Genomic DNA, 10,086 nt, shown 5'->3' on the forward strand with positions numbered 1-10,086 from the left:
GACTTTGACCAAGCCCGGGCTGCCATTGGAGTTACTTTCCTTTTCACCCCAACAGTGGTACTTGTCTTTGCTTGTCCCTCAACCAGCTTCACCTGCTTGGTTTGGCCACTTGGCTGCGAGACACTTGTCTTTGAAGTCCATTTCCTTTGAAATCCCCCTTTTCTCGGGTACTCATGCTGAGTCCCTGCCTGCACAAACCCACTAGGTCTGCCTCTGGCATCCTCATAGTTCAGGGCTACTGCAATAGATTCATCTAATGTAGTCACATATTTAGCCCGAACTTCCATTTTAATCTTGTCGTTCAGTCCATAAATATAGTCTTTCAATTGAACCGACATAGGGAGAGGGACTGTTATTTTCATAACACATTCCCTGAATTTGTCAGCGTACTTTGCCACTGACAAATTCCTCTGGCGAAGGTTTCTGTAAGCATCCCAAGCTCGGAACTCTTCGTCAGGTGGAAGAAAGTGTTTCTTAAATTCAAATTTAAACCCTTCCCAGGTGGTAGAAACAGCTTGATCTTTCTGCTGCTTAATCCACCATCTATCCGCTTCCTCAATAAATAGGTGAGTGGTCTCGCAGATTTTCTTTAGATCAGATCTAATTTCACAAATGGCGAAGGCTTCTTTCCACTTGTGTAACCAAACCTCGATCACATCAGAACTGCGCTCGATCATCCGACCAGCGTACTTCTCCAGTCTATAATTAGCAATATTAGGTACTTTGACCTTTGCACTTTCTGATGAGTGTATACTGGGCTCTGGCTCTACAGGAGCTTTGCCCTTATCATTCCTAGATGGTCTAGCTGACAAGGCTTGCACCATCTCCCTAATTTCATTTTGACCAGCATTCACTTGAAGCTGCTGGTTCATGATCTGCTGTAAAGCATCTTCTAATACAGAAATCCTACCCACCAAAGTAGGCGTTGTGTGATGGGACACTTCTTGCGTAGATCGTGCTCTAGATTCACCAGGATTTACCTTGGAATCTTGTCCCTCTGTCTCCATTCATTCAAAAGGAAAAATAGTTTTTTTTTTCTTTTCTTTTCTCACTTCAGATTCCCCTTTGCTGTACAGGAATAAATCGACTGCAAACTCTGCTGTACAGGAATAATAAACTGCAAACTCTGCTGTACGGGAACAAATCGACTGCAAACTGGAAACTAAAATTTTATACAGAAGGAAAAATTGATGCTCCCTGGAAGCTCCACGAATCGGAGATGTCCGAACTTCCCTCTTCTGCCAAAGCCTTACAAGTCTCGAAAATCCCAGCTATTCGCTTCTCCAACCCGCTCTCTGTATCAAGCTATTTGTGTACCAATGAAACGAACATTTTGTAATCTGTCTCTCTCGTCAGTGGCTCTTTTAATTCCAAATCTTCAAGCGACAAGCTGGCATCCCTGATTCCACAAAGTAAGCTCGAACGCCAGCTCCTCACTTATCGCTTATCGCTTCTTTCTTCGAATCTGTCTGGTTTTTTTTTTCGATTTACAGGAAAGACAAACTCACAGGCGTAGGCTAACCGCAGCCTCTGTCATACATCACCCATCCGTCGATGAGGCCACTGCCACGCTTGACACCGCCACCTCACTCACGGGCTATTCGCATCAAAGGGCCTCCCCGTTCACGAGCCACTGTTAAGCCCACGAACAGTCACACATCCCATGCCTACGCTCTGGTCTTTTGAGGACTGTCCGTGCCACCCTGCGCTTCAAGTCTGCAGCTGTACCCGCTCCTGCTCTCCTATAGCAAATCCATCAACGGCTCAGCCTCACGAACAGAGCCACCTAACACACACGTCGTTCGCCTTCTTGATACGTGACTAGTCCCCTCGTCCAGCCTAAATGCTCACCTGCTCTGATACCAAATGAAACGATCTTTCTCTAATTCTCTCTTGGATTTCGTCAATCACGGGCAAGGAAAAATCACAGGCGATGGCATCACATATATCCTCCCAACCACTCTCTGGATAGCATGCACACAAAGATATGTAACTTTTCATTCCTCATGCCTATCCACAAGCCCACAACTCCCTAGATGGTTCCCTCTGCCACATGTCATTATTTTAGACCTTTTACTTGGTACACCATTTATCCCTCTCTTGGGGCACAATTTAAAACATTTGCCCCTTGGCATTATTACACATTTAGGTGCACCTAGGCCTTAGCACTCAGAACCACCTAGTCGATGCCAATCCACCCTCACCTAGGACCTTGGCAGTTACTTCCCTTGACCATTATATTTACGCACATAAACTATTACAGAAGTCGGTCCTCTAAGGGAAAATGCCCACCGATCTTTTCGAGGTCATGCTATCTCGGCTAGAGCATAACATATTAGGCATGGCTATTTTGACATTAAGGTCTCACTGAAAGAGTCATCATCTTTGAACCATCCTTCAGGGAGCCCCCCACTCTAATCTTCAATGCATTATCCCGTCTGGCTTTGTGTTCTTTGATCTCTTCTCGGATATCAGTCTTGTTTGCCTTTGTGTCACACTCCTCAATCACTTCTTTCTTGATTGATTATACTTCAGTATGAACCATATCTTTGATTGTAGAGACTAGTTGAGGAGTAGGAGGAGAATTCCTACATGACTTCACAACCTCAGTAATTACTACTTGCTTGCCAGGTTCCTCTAGAACTTGAAGTCGGGCTTTTACTTCTGCCAGCTCAAGCCTTAACTCTCTGACTACTTGCTGCAAATAATAAATCTGTTCATGTTGCCCAATAATGGGTCATTTGGACCCTTCTTGTTGGTAATTGTGTGCATATGGAGAGGGTGTCATGGCTGCAACTGTAGAGTACCGAGTCCTGATAGTTGAGTCTGATGGAGTTAAGGGGAGAATTGGAGGAGAGGGTAGGTCATTCCATATTGGCTATTTCTGTAGAATCCCCTAGCTGAACCTAATCCTCAGGTTGGGCTGTGGGTTTAGCCCAACTCAGGGTTAGAGAACCTAGGAGCTTGCTGCGAGGGAGCACGGAGTAGAGAACAAGTGATCAACGAGAGACTGTCGAAGATGTGAAGTGACGGAGCTGTTGTTTTGGTGGCAATGATGTTGGTGGCGGTTCTGTTGTTGGCAGCATTGTTGGCTGGCTACTAGCAACACAGCTAGCTAGCTAGCTAGCTACGTTGCTAGTTGCAACTAAGGTGAAAGGGCAGGCGAGCCTACGTTGCTAGCTGTAATTAAGGTGAAAGCGTAGGCGAGCAGGCGACGGGAGTGACCGACGGAAGCAGTGGGTAGAGTAGGCAAAGCGACAGGCGACGAACGGACAAACAAAGCGACATGCGGGCAAAGCAAGTGGAAGAGAGAGAGAGAGAGAGAGAGAGAGAGAGAGAGAGATGTGTTAACCTCCTCAAGAGGCCGTGTGGGCCTATGAGACAAGGTACAAAGTACACCAAAAAGGAAAATCTCATACAAGCCTCAAGGGGCTGGAGCGAAGGGTGCGCTAGGGCCCTTGCTGAGCGCTAAACTAATCTACGGAGTTCAATAGCTCGAACAAAAACAGATGCAAATTATATGAATCCGGGTCAAAGACTAGATGAAGTAGGCTGAAAGCTGGGACTCAGAAGCCAAAACCCGGCACCGTGGTGGCACGTCTATGGGCAGCGAAAATGTCTTGGATCTGTGTCTGTCAGGCTATCTCACGCTGTGGTGGTGGGGGAGGGCGTGGTCTCCTCAATCTCTGAACCCGCTGGGCTATGTTCAAAGTGATCCCCCATCTCGGGTGTCTCCTCTAAGAAAAGCTATGATAGATCGGACCTCAATAGAGTGAACTCTAGTCGCTCTCCGTGCTGTAGGTGGTCTCTGCGTCCCTCTATCAACGATCCAGGCTGCCCGCATATCAGCTATCTCCTCCTCCTCTACCCCAATGTGCCCTGGAGCCAGTGTTGCAATGAAACACGTTTTTTATTTTTTGAAACATTGCCAAACGTTTGGAAATAAAAAACATGTTTTTTTGGCAGTGGTTTTTGGGGCACAAGGTCCCCTATTTTTTGTTACAACAGTCAAAGGAGCTATCGCCATAACGCTTTGTTGGAAAACGCCTTCCCGGGCTCACTTCTAAGTGTATAAACATATTAGATTGCTGAAATGTTTTCCTCTATGTTCCTCAGTGTTCTGGGTGCCATTAGTGCATAAAATCATGCATTTTGGGTCTCAAGAATGTGTACTTATATAGTAGGCATATAATTTTTGGTAAAACAGGCACCTGGGGAAAATTTTGAATTGAAACACGTTTGGAAAAACTTCCAAACGTCTGGCAACTATGCCTGGAGCTGGCTCAAATGCATAGAAGTCTGTGATGTGTCGCTGTGATCTGCTAGCCTCTATATCCTGTGGTTTGGTCGCCTCCTGCTTCTCTCTAATCTATCGTAGTAGAGTCTCCATGTGTCTGCGCATCTCCATTAGGTATAGGCCAATGCAAACCTGGTCATGGAAGTAGATCAGTCGTGAGAAGCCGCTCCCCTCCTGGAAGAGGCAATGGTATCATCCCCTGATCTCATAGTTGGCTGGGCAAGTACATAAAAAGTGCTCCTCTGTCTCAACCACTCCTACTGTGCATAGCATACAAATCCGCTACTCTCTAGGTATGCCTGGTGCTCTCCCGGTCTCAATCCTCAACTGATGAGAAGGAACACGCATCTGTCCAATGGCGATCCTCAATGCATGCGAGACTCCTCTATCCTCGAGATACTGGGGCCTGATGATGAAACCCTCCTCTGACACTCTCGGGAAGTAGTGGGGAGCTCCTGGTCCCCCCTCCCCCAAGTCCGAGAAGTGTGGAGTTGAAGGAGATCTAGCTGTATGATATGGTTAATCTCGTCTCGCGGGATCGACTCAGGGTGCGTCCATGCGGTGCGTCCATGCTGTACTGAAAGGGGGGGAGCATGCCCATCTAAATACCATGCCTTGCAAACCATGTGGATATCCATGCATACCATGTGTCTGCTCCACTCTTTGCTAGTCGTCTGGATGACTCCAGGTCCAACCTCAGTAGTCTCCATCGAGGTAAGTCCCAGACTCTGTGGATGAAAGTCACTGTCTGAAAGATGGCATCAACCTGTAGGGGAGTCATGATGAACTTTTACTGCGTTATCTCATGTGGGACTGAGGGCTTACTCCGAATCATCATGGACCCCATAATTACCTGTAGCCGCTCAAATTTATTCCACTCGGTCTTCGGTAGATCACATCCCCTAATGGGTGTTGCAAACATGGTAGTTGGTCGCACGAGTGTGTCGAAGAGCCAACTCTTTGTCAGTGAGTCCTGGAAGTGTGCCTAGAAGCACTGTCTCTCAGGCCAAAGCATTCCGCCCTCACATGAGTCGTGCCTGGGCTGCATGTGACATCGTGAAGAGGGGTCCTGTAAAGACTGCTCCCAAATATGTATAGAACTGCACTATCTCCACTAGCTCACCACAGTAAGTGAAGGTAAGACGACGAGCCATTGCATGTGAGGTGTTGAAGACCATAACCTTGGTCTTCCCATGGTTGACTGTCAAGTCTCTCTCTCTATAGAACACCTCTAGAGCCTCCAGATGTCTCCGTAGCAATTCCGCTAAGGATGATATAAGGACTATGTCATCAGCGTATAGCAATATCTGTATTATGAGATCAGCCAAATAGTGACCCCTCGTTGTATATGAAGGATGTGATCTCATCAATGTAAAGCCCAAAAAGGGCCGGTGAGAGTGGACAGCCCTACTTCACTTCGATTGTGCTCTCGACCCAATCCGATAAACCACTTGGGACACGGACTCTGCCTCTAACTGACTCATATAGGCTCATGACACCCCAAGTCAACATCTTTGGGATCTGCAGCTGCTGTAGTCTCTTGATCATGCGGGATTGCGGGACAGTGGAGAGAGAGAGAGAGAAAGAGAGAGAGAGAGAGAGAGATAGAGAGAGTTGCACTTGAGGGAGAGGTGTAGGAAGAGAGAGAGAGAGAGAGAGAGAGAGACCTTATATTAATTTGGCCACCCTCTTTTAACAAACCTGCCCCCTCTCCCCCTGCTCCACTCTATAAATGTTAGCTCAATGTCGATCTTTTTAAAGTAGGGAGACATACTTGATGACACAATTGACTTGATGTGGATTAGTTGATCATCTAGACAAAGTGGAGTTGAAACAAATTTGGGTAGTTGAATTTGATGCTTTCAATAACTTCCATATAATTCTTAAATAATGTTCAAAAGATTTGAGAAACGTTATCATTGATGTGACGGACCTGTAGTCGAACAGGGCGTTAAAAGCCAATGAAAATATCTCAAAACGTGCGGATTACCTTAAAGTTTTTAAAAGGGACCTTTATACGTTCCCAGACAAGTTGTCAAAAAATTCACAAGTGTGCTTCAAAATGATGCCCAACATTTGCTCTAGCTTATCAGTGAAATCTGGTTTATTGTTTAGCTTGAAGTAACTTTCAAAACCCACCTTTGAGGTCAAGTAAAAAATGAGTTCTACAATGCCCTTCAAGGCTTGATTTTAAAGCGTATGACAGAAACTTAGTTCAAATCAGACCTTCCTAGAGTTGATTCACATTTATGACCTAATTGAGATTTAGGCTAATTGAAGTTAAGAAAAGTCAAGCTTTGATTTGCCAATTTAACAAATTGGTCATATTATAGTTATAGTTAAGTTGGTTGATGATACAACGTGTGAGGGATAAAATCTCTTAAACTTGAATGTCCTTGCAAATGCAATTGAAACTTGATTTAGGTCCCACGAAAAACATCCCAAGTACACATGACAATCTTGACCGACTCTTGCACCAAGGTGAAGGATTCATGTTGGAGGTGGGCATCATTGGTCCTGACCTTGGTCTCACCAAGGTCGACCTTCATGTTACAACAATCACAAAATGTTTGTAGAGCTGATACGTGTCCCTCCAAGCCCTCTATTCTATCTGAGATCAACACCGCGTCACCTACATAACGAAATGGAAATGAGGGTCTTTGTCAATACTGAGCCCCGCCCAATCTATTGTGCCTATAAATGGAACCAGCTCATCAATATAGAGCCCAATAACAATGGGAGATAGAGGACATTCCTGATTCATCCCAATGGTGCTATGAACCTCCTCTGACATCCTTTATGCAATACAGGCTCAACCTATCACTCTCTCGTAGAAGGCCATGATGCCCCAAATGACATCATTTCTAAACTAGTGTCTTGAGTCGTGAAATGAGGTCAGCCCATGGGACTGAATCAAAGGCCTTTCAAAAATTAACAAAGTAGTAGTATATCTTCTGTTTAAGTTGCATGGCCCGCTCTATGAGGGATCGGAGTGTGAAGATGTGATCCAAGGTCGAGTGGTCCCTCCTGAAATCTACATGTCCCATTGCTCTCATCCATGTTGCCTGCTCATTAATGTGTGTAAATACACCTTGGCCATAAGGTGGCCTACCATAATGGTTTGATAATTACCAATATCCATAGGGTCTCTTGCTTTGTGGACTGGGATGATGGTGTTGATGGTCCATGCTGTAGGAAAGCCCTTGCAGAAAGGTCTCATTGAGGAACCTGGCTATGATCGGTGCAGAGTACTTCCCAACCATGGGAGGAGTTCTGCTTAAAGGCCCTCATGATAGTCAGTTCCACCATGCTCTAGCTTTTTATGGTTTCTTTCCACTATGCATCTGAAAAACATTCATGTACTTTGCAACTCTCATGCTCCCTTGCCATGCTCCTCTCCGACCCCACCACTTTCCCTCACCAAGAAAATACAAGGAAAAAAAAGAAAGCACTTTAGTCTTGTGCTAACTCAAAACTCCACGGGCTTGTTTGGTGATACAGATGAATGCTCTTGCTTCCCAAAAGATGTACTTTCCTGAGTTTTGTGCCGCTGTAATCAGTGCTCATCAACTAGAGCTGTCAGAACACTGGGAACAAACTGCAAGGAAAGCATATGAGCACTTTGACAGAAAGGGAAATCGTTTACTTTCTGTGGAAGAACTAGCTGAGGTAGCTTCATTGGACCTCCGGGGTTTTTGAATTCTCTAGTATATTGCCAGAATTGATGCATTCTGACAATACCTGCACATAAGCTGTATGTATATTGAGACATGATGTATCTCTTGTGTGGCTTTTGCCTTTCAGGAAATGGGCGACCTTGAAACAATCCCTGCAAGTACATTTTTACATGATTGGGTCAGACTTGAAGATGGAAAGCTGAGTTTTACTGGATACATCAAGTTTTTACTTGCTTGACATGTTCCACTACAAAATATCAGCAATCTAAGCTTTTCTCAAATTCATCGTAATTTCATATTCACTTACCAGGAGCTCTTCTCGTAGTATCCAATCTAACAGCCTGGTTGCATATATCATATATTTTTAAACCATTTGTTCGGTGGTGAGGGGGGACACGCTCCATGTATATATTTGGTAACTCTTAGACAGAAATCTGTTGGTGATGGAAACAAAGTTTTGCAATAAAGGCAGACAGGGCCTTTTAAATATTTCTCAACGAATGCGCTCATGCAAGGTCTGGGCTATGATACCTGCATCCTTTTAAGGGTTTGCTTCAGATACTTAACTAGCAACTTTTTGGACCAACTGTGGTCTTGCAAAAGAGAGATCCTGCTCTGTTTGTTCCTTTAAGAAGAATCCCTGTAAGCACAAAGCGCTGTAGACATAAAGATGATTTGGACTTGTCTGAGTAAATGTAAGCACCTGCAAAGCACGCCCAGAGGTAAGAACTTTACATGCTTAATAGTGCTGTAGACATAAAGATGAATATGGTCTAAGTAAATGACACCCCCAGGTAAGAACGTTACATGTGTAATAGTGCTGTTAGACCAAACTAAAATGAGTAGCCCAAAAGATACACAAGTTAAGTATCTCATGTGGACAACTTGAAAGACCCCAAATTACAAGGTGATGTATACCAATGGAAGCCAGCCATAAACGTGACACAACATTCCAAATGGGTAAATTTGAAATTTACGCTCTCTCAACATGGATCTTACATTATCAACCTCATGCATGCTAAGGTTTTGCAACATATGGCACTCCTTGCAAGTAGATAGCCTAGAGTCTAATAAATGGTGGTGATTTTCCACGTGAGCATGGGCATTGATGGTTGATTTCAAAGTAAGATTGTATATTATGGCTTCTTAGTTTGAGTCATATGATCGATTCTCTTTATATCTACTAAAAACAAGGTCAGTATTGTGTACATTTGGATATGGGTTTAACATATTTGTGGCATGTATAAGCCATCATATAGATAAACCTTGTTTGTACTCTGCTATGTACCCTGCGAAAGGCTAACTGAACCATATGAAAGGATGAATAAAGGCACAATATCCACTACTTAAACAATCTGTTCATGTGAGTCTTTGCATCAAATAAGCAATGTGTGTATAGTGGCTAGCTATCTTTATGGGAAGCATCATACATTTGTAAACCCGCTAGCATTTTCTATGTGTCAAGCATATACAAACATTCTTTGAGTACTATTGAAATTCATGCATTTAGCACAATAATGCAACAAAACAAAAATTAACCAAATGGAATTTACATTTAACCTCAGAATTTGCCATATGCACGGTCATGCAAGCACACTATGCACGTCCACACACAGGCATGCATATTTACACACACTCTCACACACCCTCCAACCAAAAAACACTGAACATACACATATTGTGACATAAAACATTGGACAAAAGCATGTGCAAGTGAACACGTGGTGTGATAAGGGCGACTGCAAAAGGCCTCGATTGCTTGTAAGGACAAAAGTATGGCTAAAAAAGCTCCAAGGTAAAAGGTGGTATCCCTCACACAATGTCAACTTCAGAAAGCTCCCAAAATTGAGGTTTTAAAAAAACGAAGAAATTGCAAGTTGTAGGAGGAGAGACGAATGAACGTGCGGTAGCCATATGCAATTTAGCTGTGCACAAGGACCAAAGCAGAGAAGGCAGCCGAGCGCCCACCACATTGGTGCACGTAAATTTAAATCGTTGTGCACACCTTCTAGGATTGAACCCAGGAGTCTTGACCACTAGGCTAACAAGCCACTCTCCTCTGCCACCTAAACTATAATCTAAGACTATTCCTTCATTTTGTACAAACTTGCC

The 10,086-nt window shown here is 44.2% G+C and overlaps 1 pseudogene across 1 annotated transcript in view; it reads left to right on the plus strand.

Annotated features, from left to right (window-relative positions):
* The window catches only part of LOC147905680 (CDPK-related protein kinase-like), an 83,151-nt pseudogene extending 74,712 nt beyond the window's left edge, over window positions 1-8,439 (plus strand). The window contains exons 9-10 of the transcript XR_015540903.1: window positions 7,799-7,966; window positions 8,102-8,439. The product of XR_015540903.1 is annotated as a CDPK-related protein kinase-like (transcript). The remainder of the gene's footprint in view (window positions 1-7,798; window positions 7,967-8,101) is intronic.
* The last annotated feature ends 1,647 nt before the right edge of the window (window positions 8,440-10,086 follow it).

The sequence above is a fragment of the Dipteris shenzhenensis genome, chromosome 1 (genome assembly GCF_047967505.1).
Source record: "Dipteris shenzhenensis isolate YYH24624 ecotype China chromosome 1, Dip_SZ_1.0, whole genome shotgun sequence".
In the NCBI taxonomy this organism is placed as follows: domain Eukaryota; kingdom Viridiplantae; phylum Streptophyta; class Polypodiopsida; order Gleicheniales; family Dipteridaceae; genus Dipteris; species Dipteris shenzhenensis.